Consider the following 23292-nt stretch of genomic DNA (forward strand, 5'->3'; position numbering starts at 1 on the left):
AATAGACCTTTACCATCAGGCTCAAATAAATCATGACTGCTTTATACTGGTTGGAAGACAGATTTAGACTTAATGGGAGAGCACAACTAAATCACAGTATAACACTTGGAAAATTTACCTTCTTTTAATGTCATATTTCTTTCTAAATGGCTGTGATGAGTGGTTTTTTAGAAGACCTGTGAAAGTAGTAGAGTATTTCAAAAAGTTAATACTTTATGACAGGTTTCAAAAATATCTGAAAATCGTTATATATGTTCAAGCTTAATCATTCTATATCATAATACCTATAATAGATTTTAAAAACATTTCTTGGCAATTAAAAAATTAATCCTAAAGAGAGATGAAAAAAACTTAAAACCAAGTGAAATGTGTCAGGATTATTAGGTAGAAGCTGAAAATGAATATGTGGGTTGGAGAATAGGGCAGACTTTTTATTATATTTAAAGCTATCTAGAGTTTAGACAATGTGAAATTATTAATGAGGCTGGTTCTCTCCTTCTGCAACCAGGGAAAATAACTCTTCTGCCTATGGTTAGGGATCTTCCTCCTTATGCTTGTGACAAGGTGACCTCTAAAATCATGAAAGACATGCTAATGCTAAATAAAAGTTCAGACCAGGTAAAAATTTGTTTTCAGTACTTTCAGCCTCTTCTTTCTGTTCTCTCCCTCAGGGCTCACTCAGATTCTTCCTGGCAACTTCCCTACCTAATCCTCTTCTCAGAAAAGGGTCAGGTAAGGGCAATTTTCAGTTTGCAGTAAATTTGCTCATCTTTTACCTCTTCTAAGGGGATTTACATTTTAGGTTTTATTTCCAGTTATTGTGTGATGGAAAGGCTTTTTCTTCTGTCAGATTTCTAGGCATTCGTCAATTGGTGGAAAGGTGTCTACAGGAAGAGGGGAGCTTGCTGACATGCTTAACATCACACCATGTAGGTAGAAGCTTACAACACTGTCTACTCAGCACCAGTGTGGTTTTAACAAGTGGGCTGAAGGTGTGACTGTCTGTTTGCAATGTGTATTAAATAAGCCACGTGTGTTAGTCTGAAGAGAGCTGAACTGGGTCTGCTTGCTCTCTCTTGCTCAACTTCCTAATTAATCTTGAACCCATGAACCCCAGCTTCCACCCCTCCTCCCTCCCTTCAGACTCATGAATGGTTCCTTAATTATCAAATCCAGTAGACATTTTGTTTTTCTTCTGTGCCTTTTCATGTCCTGGTAGCAACATTTAGTACTGGTGGCCATGCTCTCCTCCCCTCAGTGATCGCCATGATTTGAGCCTCTCCTTAGGAATTCTGTTGCTTCTGCTCACCTCATATATCAGGCTTCTTATTAGTCCCTCCTCTTCTCACCTCTGCACACCCTCATGCAAACTCATCATGCCCATTGCTTTAACTGCTCCTTCTGTTCTCTGCACATTCGACTCTCACAAACCATCTCGGTCTGCCCTGGTCTTTTACCTGTTTTACTCAAGATAGAAACTTCAGCATTATTTTTGTTTCTTGCCTCCTTCTCATGCCTATATCCAATCAATGACCAGATTCTCTATGTTCATGTCTGTAGGTTTGTAAGCATTCCCTCATTTCTATTTACTATGACTACTACTTTATTTCAGGAATGCACCATCTCTAGCCTGTGGTTCTGACTCTGCCTCTCTGATCTTCCAGGCTTGTTTCTGTGACTAGAATGTTCTTTCCAAAGTTGAAATCAGTGAATATTGGTCTCCTTGTCATAGTTCTCTGTGTACCACTTATAGGATAAAATCTGCATTCCATAGCTAGGCGTGATTGATCTGTTTCCTATCAACCGCTCCAGTTTTCTCTCCTAGCTGTGACTCCATCTATATTGCACCCTTTGGCAATCCCAAGCTCTTGGCAGCACGTCAAGCAGGCAGTGCTCTTTCATGCCTCCATGTTTTGGCAGATGTAGTTCCTTTTGCCTGAAATGTTCTCTTATTCTTCCCAGGCTGAGAAAAATGTCTTTTCCAATTTCATTTTTTTTTTTCCCTTTGGGAAGTATTTTTGCCTGACACTTCCAGGCAGGCAGCAGGCATTGGCCCTCTTTTGTTTTATTCCTATTGTATCTTAAACACACTTCTAATACTTCTCTTATACTGTATTGTAAGTTTTGGGTTTTGTGGTTGTCTTCCCACTCACCTACAAACTCCTTGAGGGAAAAGACTGTGTATTTCCTTAACTACCTGTGGTTTTTTGAACCGTGCTTAACATTTTCAATAGATATATATTCAATGAAAGAATGTATGGATTAACTTAAAATGCAGAAACATGTCTTTCATTTTTCTAAAACTATTGGGGCACTTAGTTTTAGAAAGAGGCTTAGCCCTTAGCTCCTTTATCCTTATTTATCTATAAACATTTTTAATGAAGACCTCTTCTTTAATAACCACTTATGGAATCTGCATATACTCTTGAATAGGTCTGGAAGTTCTGCCATTATGGGCACACAGAAAGGAGATAGTTGAGATTCAGAAAAGATGCAGAAACCCCAAAGGGTAGAATGATAAAGAAGAAAGATAAACACTAAATATGGCACAGACTACCTTTTTTCCAATGAAAATAGTATTTAATTTCATTTTAAGGGTATAATTGTGATCAGAAGGTATTGACTAAAAATACCTTATAAACATTCTATTTGGTATTTCCAATAGGATGACATCAAGATTTTGAAAGCCATATTTCATCAGAATTATTTCCTTTTTGGCTCCAATATTTAATTCTTAAGTAAAGCCAACATAGCACACCAGGCATATAGTTTTCATACAATTACAGGTTCTGGGAGCTGGAAGGTACTTTAGAAGCCATCTCTTGATTACCTTAGAGAACATTTATTGAGTAGTTACTAGAGCAGGTATTGTTTCACTGCTTCACATGTATTAAATCATTTCATGAGGTACATGCTATTATCACCCCCCCTTTTACAGATGAGGAAGCTGAGGCATAGTGAAGTTAAGTAATTCATTCAAGATTATGGAAATTAAGTGGAAGAGCCAGGCCTTGAACTTAATCTAGTTCAATCTGCTCATTTGACACACAAGAGAAAACTAAGACTCATCAAGAACACACACTTAATTACAAGGAACCCACTCTTATACTTTTGGCTTAAGGGAATACATTGGCACTTTTTCATTTGTTCAGGGTATGTATTACAAATTGGTAGCAGACCATCAGGAGTAGTGTTTTTCTGTAGCCAGTGTCAGCTTTAGTCAGGGGCTGTTTATAGCAAGAAAATTTTTGAGAATTCTCTTCAGTTCAGAATCAGAACAAAGAAAGTCAAATAAAACTCACAGACACACACACACACACACACACACACACACACACACACCTCTTCGCACTGACCATTCTTAATCAGTGAGTCTCTTTTTGTGCATTGTGGGAACATAGAACAGGCCAGAAAATTATAAGAATACCCATGTGAACAGTACAGTAAGATGTATGTATTTGTATTTGTATGTGTGTGTGTGTGTGTATATATATATATAAAATAAGACTTGATTTTATAATTTTTGAAATTTAACTTTGATACAAAACTATTCCATATTTGGGTTTTCTCTATTTCTGATGTAAAAGCTTGGATTCCTGAGTTCCTGGCCTCATTCTGAGAAACAGTCAACCCATATGGGACTGCACATGTTAAGTTGCTATGGTTGTGATTTGCAAGGCTCATGGAGAAAGCTATTTCACTGTTTTCTGTGGGGATTACAGGACTAATTCTTGCACTGGTTTTTGTATCTTTAAATTAGTAGTTTTGTGTGGTGGTGGGCTATTCTTCTAGCAGCATGTTTCTACTTATTGAAAGCTTTGCTGAACAAAATATACCCACTCTTCTATATAAATAAAGACATTATTGTTGGAATAATGCAGTTCAGGGGATGCCTCTTCTGGTAGCCTATCTGTCAATCTGTGTTTAGTTGGCTTTCTCAGCCCACCCATTCTAATTACTGCTTTTTAATCTCCTAGAATGGGGATCTGGAAAGGGGATTTGTTACAACTGGGTTATTTAAATAGAATTTTCCAAATATACAGAATCTCCTCCTCAGATCCCAAGCTCACTCCCCTATTCCTTCTTGCTTGCTTTAGAAACCCTTGGCAGGCTGTTATTATGGACTGAAGGGCAGGTTTCAAGCACCCTCTATTTATGAAATGGCAAGAGCCAGTCAGTAAGCTGCATGTGTTTGGAATTGTTACCCTTTGTTCTAATTGCATTTTGACTTCTGCTGAATTTGGCAGTGTAAATTTTTTCAGGAGATAAATTCGTAAATGTCAAATATTAGATATACTGTCAGTCGTTTGGTTATTCTTGTGATTAAAGTTTGTGCTGACATTGGAATTAATAGAGGTAATTTGATGGATGCTGTATTCTAAATATTTTGTGTTATCAAATTCTGGTAGGATCTATTTTTTGAAAAAGATGTGAAAATGTTAATTTGGAAGTGTGAAGGAAAACATTACCTTAAAAAGTTGTACACCTGTGACATTGTTTTGTTTAGTAAAATGACGGATGTCTTTGCAATATCCCAGCCCTTGCCCTGAAGGCCAGTGGCTCAGAATCAGCTACCCAAAAGCTACACATGGCTAGGATATGGTCTACTTCACATCAGTGTAGATTTCTCTACATATCTTCTTACATATGAGAGCCTGCCATGTCTCTTATTGTGACCTATTTGTAACAGGAAACACTGAAACTCTAGAGGCAAATTTTTCAGCTCTGTAAATTGGATAGTTCTTCCCTACTCTCTTCTAAAATATTGCAAACTTGACATGGCTCACAATTTATTTCTTTTCCTTTCCTTCCTTCCTTCCTTCCTTCCTTCCTTCCTTCCTTCCTTCCTTCCTTCCTTCTTTCCTTCTTTCCTTTCTTTCCTTTCTTTCCTTTCTTTCTTTTATTGAGACAGAATCTTGCTCTATTGTCCAGGCTGGAGTGCAGTGGTGTGATCTCGGCTGCAACCTCCTCCTGCTGGGTTCAAGCGATTCTCCTGCCTCAGCCTCCTGAGTAGCTGGGATTACACATGCAGTAAAAGTAGTCATGCCTGGCTAATTTTCTTATGTTTTTAGTAGAGAGGGGCTTCACCATGTTGGCCAGGTTGGTCTTGAACTCCTGACCTCAAGTGATATGCAAGGCTCGGCCTCCCAAATTGTTGGGATTACAGGCGTGAGCCACTGCACCCAGCCAAGGCTCATAATTTCTTTAAACAGCCATCTTGTCCCTCCCCACATTTTTCCTCCCCAATCCTTCCTTTCCTACCAATACTTTCTAAAATTGAGTACTGTCTGCATTTCTCATTCTCCCCTCATGTTGTTCCTTGTAGACTGGCTTCCATTCCCACTCAACTCTCTGAGGACACTAATGATCTCCTCATTGTCAATCTCCTCATTGACAATACTTCGCTGTATTCCTTTCTTTTTAATGTTTATATCATCTCATCTTATTGACCATTCCCCCATGACCTTTGTATTTGTTTGTAGTAACCATAATAGTAATAATAATAAAATTATTAATAAATGTAATTATAAATTACATGACATAATTTAGAATAATAATTATTACCACTTTTATTCTTGGTGTTGCAAAGGGCTGGTTGCCATTCTATTTTTGGGTTAATTTTCTCCATCTTCTTTAATGATTCTACTTTCTTCTACAATCTATTAATGTGAGGCATTTTCCAATTTACCTAGTTGGGAAATTTTTGAGTCACTTTGACTTCTTGTTCTGTCTCTCTCTTTCCCCTCATAATTAGTTAACAAATCTTTTGGGTCTTCTTGTGTAGTGTTTATCCCCTCACCTTTTCCCCTCATTGCCACCACTCTAATCTGTCTTAATTACCTCCTGTCTGGACTGACACCTCCCTTTGCCCCTCATAGTGCAGCCCACATCGCAAGAATGAACTCTCCAAAATAACTTATGTAAATGCTGTTTTCCTTGTCAAAAGCCATGTTTTTACTGATAGGTGAAATTTTGAGCTTTGCAGTCTATATCTAATATTACTTCCCATTGCTCCCTTATGTGAATGTTATGCTTCAACCAAACATGCCATGGATGTTCTCTAAACTTTAAATTTCTTATCTTCATTCCCATACCCACCTCTCCCTTCTCCTTCTTGTTTTTTTTTTCCCTTTCCTGTTTTTACCACTCACTGATTTGTCCCACAACCATGAATGCAGCTCTTACCATGGGCAAGTCCTTGTGTAGGTCCTGAAGACAGAAAAACAATTATAAGTCAGTTACACCCCCTCCAGTTTCTAGACTAGTAAGTGGTACTAACAAGAGAAAAAATTATGTTACTAGGATAAATGACATAACCAAGTTCTGTTCAAAGAGTTTTTAGAAGTGCAGAGCTAGTAACCAACACTGATTGGTAGTGTCAGAAAGAGTCCTACTGAGAATATGACCCATCAGCTAAATGTTGAAACCAAATTTTTTTTTTCAGACAAACAAGAGGAAAGATCATTCCAGTCAGAGGAGGCAAACTGCAGTTATAAGACATTATGTCAAAATTTAGAAATTGCTAGATATAAGAAAAACTGGATATAAAGGGAGATGAGACAGAAAAGGTAGCAGATGTGCAGATGATAGAACTTTTATTCTCCCATTCTGTGGTAGAGGAAGGGGAGGCAGGGAAGTATTGACGTAGAGAATGATACAACCTTGTTTGTAATTTAGAAATATTACTGTGGCTCCAGTTTGGAGGATGAAAGGTGACTGAAAAACTGGAGACTGGAGACCAATAGGATTCCATTGCACCAGTTCGTCCAAAAGATACATGGGCCTGAACCAAACAGTGAACCAAAGCAGAGAATGGAGTGGAGTAAGAGATATTTAGGACTTTGTGACTGATTAGGTTCTGGGGTAAATGGAGATGAAGGACTTGAGATAAAGATCTGGATATCATTGTATAGGGGGTAGTTGAAGCTATAGGAGGAATGTAATCACCCTGGAAAGAGAAAGCTGAGGACAGAATTTCACCTCTAAAGAACAGAGATCATCTTCTTTCCCCTCTACTGCAGTTAGAACTCTTGATTCAAAGAAACTCTTACCTGGATGCCAATATGTAAGGCAGATATAAAAATGAAGCTGCTCACATAAAAGCTTAGCCTGTTTGACCTCCTCCTCATCTCACCCCATCAATGGCTGGGGTTCCTGAGGCACCAGAGGGGAATCACTGCATAGCATGTGATAGAGGAGTAGAGGTAGGGGAAGGGAATTATATTTATTGAGTGTCTCCTTTGTGCTAAGCACTGGTCTAGGTACTTGTGAATGAGTTATGATTATGATTGGTGATCCTGGGAAAAATCAGTAATTTCTTTTTCCAAGATATTAAAAGTTATTGCTATGCAAATCCTTCCTAAAGCACTTAAAAATTCTTCATTCCACTTGGAATTGGTATATGTGCTTTTCAAATCACAAACAAACATAGAGATGTTAAACCTGTTATACAAAAGTGGTCGCTAGAAGCTATTTGGCTTCAGAAATGTAGTTCTATTCATGCATGCTTTTCAAAAATTCTCTTCTGAAAATATAGATGTTCCAGGTAACTATTGGTTATAATCCCTATGAGGAATTATTTTGCCAGGTTATTTTAGCACATCTGGCAAATTCATTTTATTCTCTCACATGCTTCTTTTTTATTTTTTTGGGCTGTCAATGACACCACATAAGTGATTCTGAGCTATGTATTTTGTTTAATTTTCAAAAATTTCTTTACTGATGGCTTTAGACTTTTCTGAGAACTAAACACCATGGGAGTTTGTTTAGCACCTTTCAGCAAATAATCTGTTAATCATCCTGGTATATATTTTATTTTTTTTCTTAGCTTGTATTAGTGTGTGTTCAAAATCTTACATTCATAGTGGTATTATAGTCTCCTTGGCTTTGCATTACTGCTTTATCAGGAGGTAGTAGAAAAGTTTTAAGATAAAAATTCCTTAAAAAAATTGAGTCATTCTGTGTGTTAAGTTTTAAATTACTTAGAGTTTTAATTCCATTCTTTAAATGCATTAGCTTACTTTATATTTTGTTTCTCAATCGTAAATACATGATTCAACTTTTATAAATTTTCTTATGAAAATTGTGTTTATAATTTTATTAGGATAATATATCATGTCTTTGTAAGATCTTATATTAAGTCACGAAGAAAGCTTTTTTGTAAATATTTCATGCTAAGAGATTATAATGAATATAAATTGATGTAAATAGAGTTAGATTTCATATTTCTAAATTAACATTTTAAAAACATGGCTTTCACAATTTCCATATCTGAGAAAATGCCCTTCTATAGTGATAAGCAATGAAACTATTTTTAAATGAATCCTTCATATGGAAATTTAATTATTCATATTTTGATGGGTTGTTTTATAAATTTTTTTATAGTAAAGAAGAACAAATAATAAGCCCACAACAATACATTAAAGGCTTTAGAGCTATTTCATCTAAGGAACCAATAATCTAAGAATTTTTATTTTTTTCTGGTGACATATTTAATGAACTGCCATTGTTCTCTTCATTTCTGGGTTTATTGTGATCTGAATTAGGAAGGTTTTTGCAATTTCCCTCTTTAGATAATAATTTTGTAGTTAGGAGTTTACTGGAGATAGCAAATTTACTGACACTGTAAATAAAACTGTATATAATTTCATGCTGTTCATTCCATTGTTGGTAGATATAAAGGTCATGCAGAGTATGGCGCAAATGTTAATTTTGCCAAAAATTAAGTAAGTCTTTAGTAATCCAGCATTATCTTGAAAACAATGGCAGAAATATTGAGATAGTAGCCCAAGGGAGTGAAATCCTGCAGAGGATCGAGAATATTCTGACATTTTTCTAAACACCATCAAGCATGCCCTGCATTTTATAGAATTAAATACATGAAGATATGGGAGAGTCTGAACTATTAATATCAAGGATTCTCCAACCCCATAGTTCTCAAGATAAGAATATTTATAACTGAAAGATAATAAGCTACAATAATTTTCTCTTCTGTTGTTGACATTTAGGGTTTCTCACCCATATACTCATTTGAACTCTGACCTGGGCTTTGTTCCTTTGTATCTTTGGAAATCTTTGTAGGTATTAACACACAGCTATGACTGTTTTTGCCTAAACAGTGTTCTCAAACTTCGTTTTTTTTTTTTTTGTATCAGAACCTTCTTTTCACTTAAAATTTTCACACAACACCAATCTATAAAATTGCATTTGTCTACAATGAGTTTTTTTAAGTTCAAATTTTGATGTTTACTTATAAGAGAATTCACTGAGAATGATGAAATTATTTTGACAAACAGAAAATTTAAAACTGGGCATTATAGATGAAAGTTTATCAGCAACTAATTAATTTCTGTTTTCTGATTGCATAGTAATGAGAAAATAATGGCATACAGATAGGCAGTTACGAATAATAAAATAGTAACTATTTTTCCCCCTTAAGCACTTGCCTTTCAATTTCTAAATAACTTTCAACTAAGGAGAACCAGAGATTTGAAAGAGAAATAACAGAGACTTTAACTTGTGGCCAAGATGGAGTAATCAGACAAAACATATACAACAACGGTTTTCAAATATTGGACATCAAGCAGTACAGGGCAGTGATCCCTGAGAGACAGCAAATGTGCATGGGGAGCCTACAGTTAACTCAGCTTTGTGTCTAGAAAAAATTTCCAGGCAGCAATGCTGCAAGGAGGAATGCAAAAGGAGTTCAATAGTCTCTCTGAATTGAAGAGGTGTCACTGGGAATTAGGTAAGGCCAATGAGGCTAGACTTCATAAAACAAGGTATCTGAACACAGCAACACAGGGAGATGGCTTCAGAAATAGGCAGTGAGTTCTCCTTGAGTCTTCAGCTGAGTATTATCCCTGAAACAACATTGAGAAACACGTGTGTGTGAGAAAACTAGTCAAGGCCAGGGAAAGAAACAACCATACTGGTCCTGTCTAATAGAACTTAAAAGCAAGCCTCAAAGATCAAACAGTTTCCTGACAAGAAATACAACCTTAATGAGAAGAAAAATCAATTAATCAAAACTGACTCAGAAACGACCTAGATTACAGAATTAGCAGACAAAGACATTAAAATAGTTATATAACTATATTGCACATACTTAACAAGTTACATAAAGATTGAGCTTATAAGGTAGAGATATGAAAGATGTAAAAAAGAATTAAATTTTTAGACATGAAATATGAAATATCTGTGATTAAAAAATATACTGTATAGGAACAGCAGCAGATTAGAATCTATAGAATAAAAGATTAGTGATCTTGAAGACACAGCAATAGAATCTACCCAAAATGACAGAGAAAAAAAGACTAAGTCTTCCCCGCAAAAAGCCCACCATCAACAAAGATAAAAAACAGATTAATTGATATCTAATAATATAAAATTATAATGCAATTAAAAAGGATTATACTTCATGACCAACTGGGGTGTGAGACTGAGTAATGCAACTAAGAACCACAGATTTGAAAGAGAAATACCGGAGACTTTAACTTGTAGCCAACATAGAGTAACCAGACAAAATATATGAAACAGTGGTTTTCAAATACTGGACATCAAGCAGTGCAGGACAGTGATCTCCGTTTAACATTAAAAAAATCAATCGATGTAAATTGACCATATTAACAGAACCAAAAAGAAAAAAAAATGGAAATTTCAATAGATATAGAAGAAAACATTTTATAAAATCTAACATTCATTTATAATGACAACTTTTAGAAAATGAGGAATATGATGGAATGTCTTCAACTTGATAAATGGCATTTATGAAAAACCACAGCTAATATTATACTTATTGGAAAAAATTGAATGCTTTCTCTCTTCTCAGGGAGCCAAAAGAATACCCAGTCTCATCACTTGCATTCAATATTTTCTGGCCAGTGCTATTGAACTATCAGAATTAATAAGTCAGTTTAGCAAAGATGCAGGTCTCAGGAGCAATAAATAAAAATCAGTTGTATTTCTCTGTACTGACAAAGAACAAATGGAAATTGAAAAGAAAAAAATACAATTTTAATATCACAAAATGTGAAAATCTGACAAAATGTGCAAGACCTGTACACAGAAATCTGTAAGACATTCCTGAGGGAAATTAAGGAAAAATTAAATAAATGAAGACATATTCTGTATTTATGCATCAAAAGACTCAAAATTATTAAGATACAAATTCTCCCCAAATTTACATATTCAGTGCAATTTCACTCAAAATCTCAAGTCTTTTTTTGTATACATTGATTTTAAAAAACCCAAAAATATATGTGAAAATTTTACTTGAAAAAGCCAAAACAATTCTGAAAAGTTCAAAGTTGCAGGACAGACTCATAATAAAACTACAGTAATCAAAACTGTGTGATAATTAATGCCAGAGAGATAGGCATAGATCTTTGGAATAGAATGGAGCATCCAGACTCCCAGACTCATGATCAATGGATTTCCACAAAGTTTCCAAGGCAATTTAAAGGGGGAAAATTATGCTACAAGGCTACAGTAACGCAAAACAGCATGGTAAGCTGGTACCAAAAAACAGAGATATAGAAAAACCAATGGAACAAGAACAGAGGTCCTCCCAGAAAATAATAACCACACATCTACAGCCATCTGATCTTTGACAAACCCCTTGAGAAGAAACAAAGAAATGGGAAAGGAATTCCCTATTTTAATAAATGGTGCTGGGAAAACTGGCTAGCCATAAGTAGAAAAGCTGAAAACTGGATCTTTCTTACTCCTTATACGAAGATTAAATTTTCAGATGGATAGAGACCTTAAAATGTTTAGACCTAATACCATAAAAACCCTAAGAAGAAAATCTAGGTAAGTACCATTCAGGACATAGGCATGGGCCCAAGGACTTCATGTCTAAACCACCCAAAGCAACGGCAGCAAAAGCCAAAAATTGACAAATGGGGATCTAATTAAAACTAAAGAAGCCTTCTGCCACCAGCAAAAAGAAACTACCCATCAGAAGTGAACAGGCAACCTACAGAATGGGACCCCGAAGAATTTTTGGCAAACCTGCTCCATCTGAACCAAAAGGGCTAATATCAAGAAATCCTACAAAGAACTCAAACAAATATAAAGAAAAAACAACCCCATCCAAAAAGTGGGGAAAGGATATGAAACAGACATTTCTCAAAAGAAGACATTTCATACAGGCCAACAGACACATGAAAAATGCTCATCGTCACTCGCCATCAGAGAAATGCAAAATTCAAAACCCACAAATGAGATAGCCGATTCTTCACACCAAGTTAGAAATGGCCAATCATTAAAAAATCCAGGAAACCAACAGGTGTTGGAGAGGATGTGGAGAAAATAGGACACATTTTACACTGTTGGTGGGAATTGTAAACTAAAGTTCAACCATTATGGAAAGCAGTATGGCAAATCACTCCAAAGGATGCTAGAACTCAGATTGGCCATATGACCAGCCATCCCACTACTGGGTATGATACCCAAAGGATTAATAAATAAAAAAAAAAAAAAAAGAAATTATTCTACTACAAAGACACATGGCACACGTATGTTTATTGTTGGCACTATTCACAATAAGCAAAGACTTGGAATCAACGCCGCAAATGTCCATCTGTGACAGACTGGATTAAGAAAATGTGGCAGCATATACACGGCATGGAAATACTCATGCAGCCATAAAAAAAGGATGAAGTTTGCTCCTTTGTAGGGACAATGGATCCGCAGCTGGAAACCATCATTCCTTAGCAAGACCTATCAGCAAGAAGAGAAAACCAAACACGCGCGCATGTTCTCCACCATCATAGGTGGGAAACTGAACCAATGAGATGCACTTGGACTCCCGGGAAGGGGAAGCATCACACACTGGCCTATCATTGGGGGCGGGGGAGGGATTAGCATTGGGGGAGTTATACATGATATAAATGATGAATTGATGGGTGCTGACGAGTTGATGGGTTGCAAGCCACCAACATGGCACAAGTATACATAATGTAACAAACCTGCACGTTATGCACATGTACCCTAGAACTTAAAGTATAATAAAAAAAAAAAGGGGGGGAAATTGCAATCCTTTCAATAAATGGTTCTGGAACAATGGATAGCTATATGCAAAATAATAAATACAATTCAAAAATTAACTTTGACCTTTAGCTTGGCATATTAAAAAGTTAACTCCAGATGTATCACAGACCTAAACATAAGTGGTAAACTCTAAAACTTCTAGAAAAAAATGTTGAGAAAATCCCAGTGGCTTTGAATTTGGTAAAGATTTTTTAAAAGAACAAAATCAATACATTGGACTTCAATAAAAGTAAAAACCTTACTCCTCAGAAAATATTGATAAAAATGGAAATAATAGCCAGCAATAAGGAGAAAGTATTGTAAACAATATACCTGACAAAGCCTCCTGCTAAAGTTTGAGTGTTTGTCCCCTCCACATCTCATGATGAACTGTGATCCCTAATGGTTGTAGATGGGGCAGAGTGGGAAATGTTTGGATCATGGGGGTGGATCCCTCATGAATGGTTTGGTGCCCTCTTCACAGTGAGTTAAAAGGAGAGCTGGTTGTTGAAAGAGCCTGGTACCTCCTCTCCTCTCTCTCTTCCTCTCTCTCTCTCTCTCTCTCTCTTTCTCTATACGAGATGCCTACTCCCACTTTGGCATCCACCCTAATTGTAAGCTTCCTGAGGCCACACCAAAAGCAGATGTTCACACTATGCTTCTTGCTGCTTGTACAGTCTGTAGAACTGTGGGCCAGAATAAACCTCTTTTCTTTATAAATTATCCGGCCTCAGGAATTCCTTTATAGAAATGCAAAATGAACTAATACTTCCTCATTTCTAGAATATTTAAAGAATTCTCGTAACTCCTTAGTAAGGCATCAATGCAATACAAAATAGGAAAGTATTTAAACACATGGGTGGCATACAAACACAGTAAAAGATGATTAACATAATTTGTTGTTAGGGAAATGCAAATTAAGCCCACACTACATACCTACTAGAATGGCTATAATTTATAAAAACCTTACCACTTTAAATGTTGGTGGGGATATGAAACAACTAGAACTCTTATTCACTGCTGGTAGAAATGGAAAATGCTTAAAACAATTTTGGAAATTTTGGCACTTTCATAAAAGGTTAAGCATAAAAGTACTATGTGACCCAGTCATTCCACCCATAGGTATTTATTAAATGAAAGCATATGTCCACTCAAATATTTGCACATAAATGTTCATAACTGCTTTAGTTATGATAGCCCCAAACTGGAAATGACCAAAAGTTTATTAGCAAATTAATGGTGTGGTAAATGCATACAATGGAATATTTTTCAGCAATTAAAAGGAATGAAATATTGATATGTGCAACCACATGAATGAATTTCAAAATAATTATACAGTGTGAGAGAACTGCGAGAAAAAAAAACATATGTATGATTCAATTTACATTAAACTCTAAGAAATGGAAGTTAATCTCTACTGACCAAAAGCAAACCAGTGGTTACCTGGGCACTGTGGGGAGGAAAAGCAGGACGATTAAACAGGGACACAAACACAATTTTGGGAGTGATGGGTATATTCATTATCCTGCTTGTGGTGCTGGTTTTATGAGTGTATGCATATGTCAAAATTTATCAAATTTTATACTTTAAATATATGAAGTTTATTGTAAGGCAATTAAGCTAAATAAGATGTTTTTAAAAAGGAATGTGAATAGTTTGAGGCTAAATCTAACAAATATTCACATTCTTTAATATAAGCATAAACGTCAGATAAGAAACAGTCAAAATGCATTAGTTTTAAAATGATTTTTAATATAATTCTAATACTGTGCTTCATCTTAACCCATTCACTTGTTATTGTAAAATTGAATATCATACATTGATGAGAGTAGATGAACCCAAATTATTGCAGGGCACTTGCACAAAATTTTTTTCAAGTGTAGGCATGCATAGGATTGTATATTTAGAAAAATCATTTTATTGCCCAAGGAAAATGAAAACATGTTCATTCAAAACTCATACTCAAATACTCAAGGATGTTCTATTCATAATAGCTGAAAATGGATAAACCAACAATGATATATCCAGACAATGAAATATTACTCAGCTTTAAAATGAATGAACTACTGACATATGCAACGATATGCATGATCAACAACATTTTGCTAAGTGAAAGAAGATGCAGAATACTATATACTGTGTAATCCCGTGTATATGGAATTCCAGAAAAGGCAAACAAATAGTGATGAAAAGCAAATTAGTGGTTAGTAATGGTCAGAGGGCAGGAGTAGGGAATTGACTACAAAGGGGCACATGCGAACTTGGAAGGTGGTGGTATATATATATACACACACACACACGTACATATATATATACACATACATATATACACACACATATACACATATATACACATAGGTACACACACACGTGTGTATATATATACACACACACATATACACACATATACACATATATACACACAGGTACACACACACATGTACATATATATATGCACCACATATATACACACAGGTACACACACACACACACATATATGAGAGACAGAGAGACAGAGAGACAGAGACAGGGTTTTGGTTTGTCATCCAGGCTGGTGTTGAGCTCCTGGCTTCAAGCGATCCTCCTGCCTCGGCCTACCAAAATCACTCTAGCCAAGGCTCATCGTATTATATAATAATCTCTCAATTTTTTTTAAACATACTCTATAATATTTGATAAACTAATAGGATTATTGAAGGTTCAGTCTCATCAGAGCACTCATTCTAATGCAGAAATATGTTTCACAAGTAGCCTTAGCAGCCTGGTGAGGATAATTCTTCATCTATTTATAAGGAGTTGTGTCATCTGACTGTCATTTTAGGAATTTTTTGGATGAATCCAAAGATTGGAAGCTGAAAAGTTGAATAAGCAATTGATCTATTAGTGAAACTAAAAGACAAGTTATAGGCATTTTGCACTCAAGGTGGATAGGTTCTTGGGGGAGTGGAAAGTTATAGAAGTGGAGGGAGCCAGGGAAAGAAGGTTAAGTCTTGACATAAAGGTCCTGTTGAACGCCTCCTGTGTCATGCCTGTATCTCACTCAACATGAGTAACAAGAGCAAAGATTGGTACTAAGACTGTTGAAATGTTAATAGGGCATCTAGGAATAGGTTGGTCCTTTAGGAGATGAGTGGAGGAGGGATGAAGAAGAAAGGTATAGGTTCTGTTGTTATGATAGTCTCCTTTACTTCATAACCACTTACATTGTTTTACTGTTACTAACGCTAGTGTATTAAAGTGGAAAATGACAGAAGATGAGTTCAGAAAGATAGGCAGGGGCCAAACCATACAGGGCCACACAAAAAGTTTGGATTTTTTCTAAATTTGATGGTAAAACGCTCTTTGCCAAGCTTACATTGGCTGTTTGCTGGAAGCTTGAGCAAAGGGGTTTATCAATTAAGAATGCATTTGACTAGAAAACAACCCAAACAAATAGAAAACCATACAAGTATTGCCTGAAACAACCAGGGCTTTATTTGTCTCACACAATAAGAAAACTGAGAGCAGGCTGCCAGTCCAAGCCTGGTGCAATGGCTCAGTGATGTTAAGGATCCAGTATTTTCCCATTTTCCTGTGTGCTATGCTGAGCATGTTGTCTTATCTCTTGGTTGCAATGTGGCTGTTTCACTTTTGGATATCATGACCATGTTACAGGCAGGCAAAAGAAGGACAGAAAAGGGCTGAGAGTGTATGGTGATCAAATCTGTTCCTTTGAAAATCTCCTTTGGAAGTCCTATTCAGGATTACTTTGATCATTTCTGCTTGGTTAGAACTGGAAATGGCTACCTTTAGTTACAAGCACAGCTCAGAAGGTAAGTATTGAGCTGTTCACCTTGTATTCATGAGCAAAATAAAGGTTCCATTATTAGTGAGAAAGAAGAGCAGCATGGGTATTGGATAGACAGCGGTGTTCACCACTGGGGGCGAGAACGGAAATGGGTCATGTTTGAAGGCTACTTCAGAAACTATGGTAAGAGATGATGGTGCTTGGACTAGGAAGATAGAGGTAGTTGTAGTAAACCACGGTCAGATTTATGATATATATACACACACACACACACACACACACACATATATATGTATTAAAAAGGATCAGCATGTGCTTGGTAATGGATTTAATGTGAGATGATAAGGTATTGAGTAGCCAAGGATAATTTCCAAGTATTTATCTTTCTCTATGGGCAAAAATGGTATCATTTCCTAAGATCATGAAACTTGGGAGGAGTTGACTTGGGAGAAAAAAATCTCGAATTCTCTTTAATAGGCAGAGATGTAAACATTGCTAGCGTCAGAGGTAGAAGTGCTTTTGGCTGACTAGCAGATATATTGTGGCAGATATACAGAGGGTAGACGGGTTGATGGATGTGATGGTTGAACTTTTCAAGCTTCCAAATACATTACCCCATACAAAGAAGCAGCCAGCTGTAGCAAAAGAGTCTGTCTTGTACACTCTAGGGACCTTGAATCAATGAAATTCTCTCATATCGTTATAGTTTTGGTGTAACCAGGCTTTTTAAGTAAGAAATATGCTCTTGGGCTTGCAAGTAGGGTGATTTTCTCTGAAATAGATAGGCCACTGAAGAAACAGAACCAATGTGAATAGGGTGGGGAATATGCATGAGCTATAGGAATTGGTATTGTCACTTTAAAGAGGATTTAAGAGTGAATAATTAAAATTTGAAATAGCAGAATGAAACTTCGAGTTAATACTGTTGGACACAACTTCCATAATGTTACTAGCCTAGCACGGTACCTTTAGGATTGTTAAGATACAATGGCCTCTTAATCCTGAGTTAAGCTCCATCATCTGGGCCTGCTTTTCGAAATTCTTCAGGATATGGCTCCATCCAACCATATTATGTCAGTGCAATTAGTTCCTGTGGGTTGTTTCTCCTGACTCTCTGTTCCCTGGTCCATGCAGATGTTGGTATCAGTGGTCCCTAGATGTTGTACAGATCTGACGTGGCCAGCAGGCTCATCATGAGCTTCAGCACCATGGTCACATGGGGATCAGAATTCAGTACATTGTCCACTAGACTCCATGTTCTGCAGCACCCTGAGAAGCCCTCTGGACCACCTTGGGAGCTCCTGAGTCACAGCACTACACCTTAGTCTGGGCTTCTACCTCAACCCCACTTCAAACACAAGCAGCTATTTTGTACAATACCATTGTTTTCTGTGAGGATTGGGGATGCTGCTCTGATCTCCGATCTGCGTGTATCTCTACTCCTGTTACCTTGGAGAGGTGTATTGTGATTTCTTCAGTCTTAGCTACAGGTTTTCTTTTTCTCTGTCATAAATGAACAGGTCTCTCAGAACCACATGCAAATGCCCACTGACTCCTATGCAACTGTGCAGAGACTCCTGTTACTATGTTTTGTACTGTGGATTAGGAGGACAGAGCCATACTTAAGTTTGTTTTGCTCTTTGGCTCTGTATTGCAGGCCCTTTTTCAGGCTTTGTAACATCTTTCTTCTCCCACCTCCTGGTTTATTGTTGCTCTTCCAACTTGCCGGAGCTCACTGTTCCTTAGTATGCCCATTCTCTCCTGCGTGATTTTTTTTCTTGCTATTTACAAGGGCTTGTAATCTGGAAAGGGCTTTTTTCCCCCTTTACACTCTAGATCCTACATACCTGACAGAGTCCAGAACAAATTCCAGTTTTACAAAACCTAACCCATATATATATATATATGTATATATATCTGTGCTACTCAATAATGAGCCCTTGTAGGCATAAAATAAAATGTGTGTTTAAATTAATTTGAGTTAAGGTAAACCTTCCTTAGTGGAATTTGGGATTTTCGCCATCCCAAACTGCATCTTACTCACTACCTATACTTTCTCTCTACTTTCCCTCTCTGCCAGCTTTTTTTTCTGTTTAAAAAATTTACTGTTGAAAATAATTGTGACCTTGTCTTAGACAATGGTTTATTACACAAGCAACAAAAATTAAAAAAAAGATCACCTGCATATTAACAATATTAAAAGCTTTTATGCTTCAGAGGACATCATAAGATGAAAAGAAAGCCCATAAAATGAGAATTTTTTTTGCAAGTCACATATCTGATAAAGGATTTGGATTTAGAATGTATAAAGAACTATTACATCTCAAAAGAAAAGACAACACAGTTTTTTAAAAGGGCAAAGGATCTGACTAAACATTTTTCCAAAGAATATATATAAATAGCCAATAAGTACATGAAAAGATGCCCAATATTATTAGCCACCAGGGAAATGCAAATGAAAACCACAATTAAATACCACACCATATCCACTCACTCACTCACTCAAATGGTTTTAATAAAGAGACAATAACGTGTTGACAAAAATGTGGAGAAATAGGAAGCCTGATATACTGCTAGTGGGAATGTAAAATGTATGACTGCTTTGAAAAACAATTTGACAATTTCTAACAGTTACCACATAATCCAGCAATTCTAATCCTAGGAATACACCCATGAGAATATGTCCATTGAAACACTTGTACATGAATGTTCATAGCAGCATTATTCATCATAGCCAAAAAGTAGAAATAACACATTTGTCCACCAACTGATCAATAGATAAATAAAATCTGGTATATCTATATAATGGAATATTGTTTGGCAATGAAAAGAATTGAAGTACTGATTCATGCTACATCATAGCCTTGGAAACATTATGCTAAGTGAAAGAAGCCAGTCACAAAGAACCATCTCTTTTATGATTCCATTTATATGAAATGTCTACAACATACAGGTCTACAAAGACAGAAAGTAGTGTTTGCCTAGAGCTAGGGGAGATGAAGGGATTGGGAGAGTGATAGCTAAGGAGTATGGGTTTTTTTTGGTGGGGGGAGGGGATAATAAAATGTTTTAAAATTGTGGTGATAGATGCACAACTCTGTTAATATATTAAAAGTCATTGCACTTTAAAATGGTGAATTGAGTGGTATGTGAACCTCAATAAAGCTGTTTAAGAAAACCCCAGACTTCACTCTATTCAGCTATTCCTCCTCCCTGCTCCCAAAAGGTGCCATTGACTATTTCTTTGTAGTGAGGGTTGTGATGCATTACTCAGACGTACCCCTTAAGGACTAAAGGACCTAGTCTCACAGCTGCTGAGAGTATTGACTACTGTGGTTCACAGCTGAGTCTCTCCTGGAGTCTTCAGTTGATGAAACTGCTCCTCTAAGATGACAACTTATCCCAACCACCAGCTCACACCAATTAACTGCTCATTGTGGGAGTGTAAAGGCCTGATCCCCTTGCCTCAATTCAGGACATTTCTGAAGAGTCATCTCAGCCCCGGAGCTTCCCATGGGATCATTTGCAACTGTATCTCAGTTTAAGGTTTCCCTTACTCTTTTATAGATGTTCTTACTAGCACTGCTCAATAAACCTTCCCCATACAAATCTCCATCTGAGAGTCTCCTTCCCAGGGAGCTCAACTTAAAACACCCGACACTGAATGAATCTGACGGATTCTCACTGTCTTTTTTTCATTGATGCATAACAAATGTATGTAGTTCTGAGATATGTGTGATAATTTAATATGCTCATATAATTGGCAAAGATCAAATCCATGTACTTGGAATATCAATCACCTTAAATATGTCTTTTCTTTATGCTAGAAACATTTGAATTCTAGCTACTTTGAAATGTACAATAGATTGTTGTAAATGATAGTCTCCCTGCTGATCTATCTAACACTAGGTCTTATTTCTTCTATCAAAGTGTATATTTGTACCCATTAATCAACTTCTCTTCATCCCCTCTTCCCTGCTACCCTTCCTGGCCTCTGGTAACCACCAAAATACTCCCTACTTCCATGAGATATACCTTTTAGCTCCCATATTTGAATGAGAACATGTGATATTTGTCTTTCACTTAAGGTAATGACTTCCAGTTCCATCCATCCATATTGATGCAAATGAGAGGATTTCATTTTTTATGGCTGAATAATATTTTGTTATATATATATATATACACACACACACATACTCCATTTTCTTTATCCTTTCATTGACTGATAAGCACTTAGGTTAATTCTGTATTTTGGCTATTGTGAATAGTGCTGCAAGAAACATGAGAGTGCAGATGTCTTTTGATATATTGATTTCCTTTGTTTTGGGTATATATACTCAGTGGTGGAACTGCTGGATCATATGGTAGTTTCATTTTTAGTTTTTTGAAGAACCTCCAAATTGTTCTTCATAGTGGCTACCACGACATTGCATTCCAACAAACAGTATACAAGGGTTCCCCTTTCTCTGCATCCTTGCCAGCGTTCATTATTGCCTTTTTGATACAGCCATTTTAACTAGAGTTAGATGATATCTTATTGTGGGTTTTATTTGCATTTTTCTAATGATTAGTGATATTGAGCATTTGTACATACATGTTTTAGGCAAGTTGTATGTCTTTTGAGAAATGTCTATTCAGATCTTTTGCTCATTTAAAAAATCAGATTAAAATTTTTTTTGCTATTGAGTTGTTTTGATATATACACACACACACACATATATACACACATATATATACATATCTATACGCATCTATACACATATATACACATATATATATTCTGGCTACTATTCCCTTGTCAGATGGGTAGTTTCCAAATATTTTCTCCCATTCTGTGGGTTGTCTTTTTACTTCAATGATTGTTTCCTTTACTGTGCAGAAGGTTTTTAGCTTGACATAATCCCATTTATCTATTTTGGCTTTGGTTGCCTGTGCTTTTGAGGTCCTACAAAAAACTTACCCAGACAAATATCCTGAATTGTTTCTCCAGTGTTTTCTTCTAATAGTTTTATACCTTCAGGTCTTATATTTAAGTTGTTAATCCATTGTGATTTAAATTTTTGGTAAGGTGAGGGGGTCTAGTTTCATTCTTTTGCATATAATATAGTTATTCATTTTTGCCAGCATCACTGATTAAAAAGATTGTCCTTTCCCCACCGTAGGTTCTTGGCACCTTTGTCGAAGATAAGTTGGCTGTAAATGTGTGGATTTATACCTGGGTTCTCTATTCTGTTCCATTGGTCTATATGTCTGTTTTTATGCCAGTACCATGACGATTTGGCTACTCTGGCTTTGTAGTAAAATTTGAAGTGAGGTAGTGTGATGCCTTCACTTTGTTCTTTTTGCTCAGGATTGCTTTGACTATTTGGTGTCTTTTGTGATTCCATGCCTTTTATATTTCTGTGAAGAATGTCATTGGAATATTGATAGGTATTACATTGAATCTGTAAATTGTTTTGGATAGTATTGTCATTTTAACAATATTCTTCTAATCCATGAACATGAAATATCTTTTCATTTTTGGTGTCTTTTTCAATTTCTTTCATCAGTGTTTTTATAGTTTTCCTTATATAGATCTTTCACTTCTCTGGTTAAATGGATTCCTAGGTATTTTATGTCCTTTGTAGCTATTATAAATGGGATTGCTTTCTTGATTTTTTTAGGTTGTTCACTGTCAGCATATATGCATTATACTGATTTATGTACATTGATTTTGGATCATGCAACTTCACTTATTCATTAATAAGATCTAAGAGATTTTTTGTGTGGGTTCTTTAGGTTTTTCTAAGTATAAGACTATGTCATCTGTAAACAAGGCTAATTTGACTTTTCTCTTTCCAATTTGGATGGTTCTTATTTCTTTCTCTTGACTAAATGCTCTGGCCAGGACTTCCAGTACTACATTAAATAAAAGTGGTGAAAGTGAGTGTGCTTGCCTTTTTCCAGATCTTAGAAGGAAGGCCTTTAATTCTCCTCATCTAGTACAATGCTAGTTGTGGTTTTGTCATATATGGCCTTCATTATGTTGAAGTATGTTTCTTCTGTATCGAGTTCAAGGAAGGTTTTATTGTAAAGGGATGTTAAATTTTATTGAATGTTTTTGACATCTGTTGAAATAATCATATGTTGTTTTTCCTTCATTCTATTTATATGATGTATCAAATTGATTGATTTGCATATGTTGTAACATTTTGCATTTCTGGGATTAATCCCACTTGATCATAGTGCGTGCTCTTTTTAATATGTTGTTGAATCTAGTTTGCTGGTTTCTTTGTTGAGAATTTTTGCATCTTTGTTTATCAGTTATATTGGCCTGTAGTTTTCCTTTTTTCTTATTGTTATTGTGTCTGTCTGGTTTTGGTAGAAGGGTAATGCTGAGCTTGTGGAATAGGTGGAGGAAAATTCCCTTCTCTTAAATTTTTTTGAAGACTTTGAGTAGAATTGGTATTAGTTCTTTTTTTTTTTTTCAC

At 36.1% G+C, this 23292-nt stretch overlaps 1 long non-coding RNA gene across 2 annotated transcripts in view; it reads right to left on the bottom strand.

Moving 5' to 3' along the window:
• LOC108522450 (uncharacterized) overlaps window positions 1–23292 on the bottom strand; it is a 71498-nt gene that overhangs the window by 34473 nt on the left and 13733 nt on the right. For both annotated transcript variants that reach the window (XR_001883475.1, XR_001883476.1), the window contains exon 2: window positions 119–176. This is a non-coding gene — a long non-coding RNA (uncharacterized LOC108522450). The remainder of the gene's footprint in view (window positions 1–118; window positions 177–23292) is intronic.

This window comes from Rhinopithecus bieti, unplaced genomic scaffold (genome assembly GCF_001698545.2).
Source record: "Rhinopithecus bieti isolate Rb0 unplaced genomic scaffold, ASM169854v2 scaffold_64281, whole genome shotgun sequence".
Lineage (NCBI taxonomy): Eukaryota > Metazoa > Chordata > Mammalia > Primates > Cercopithecidae > Rhinopithecus > Rhinopithecus bieti.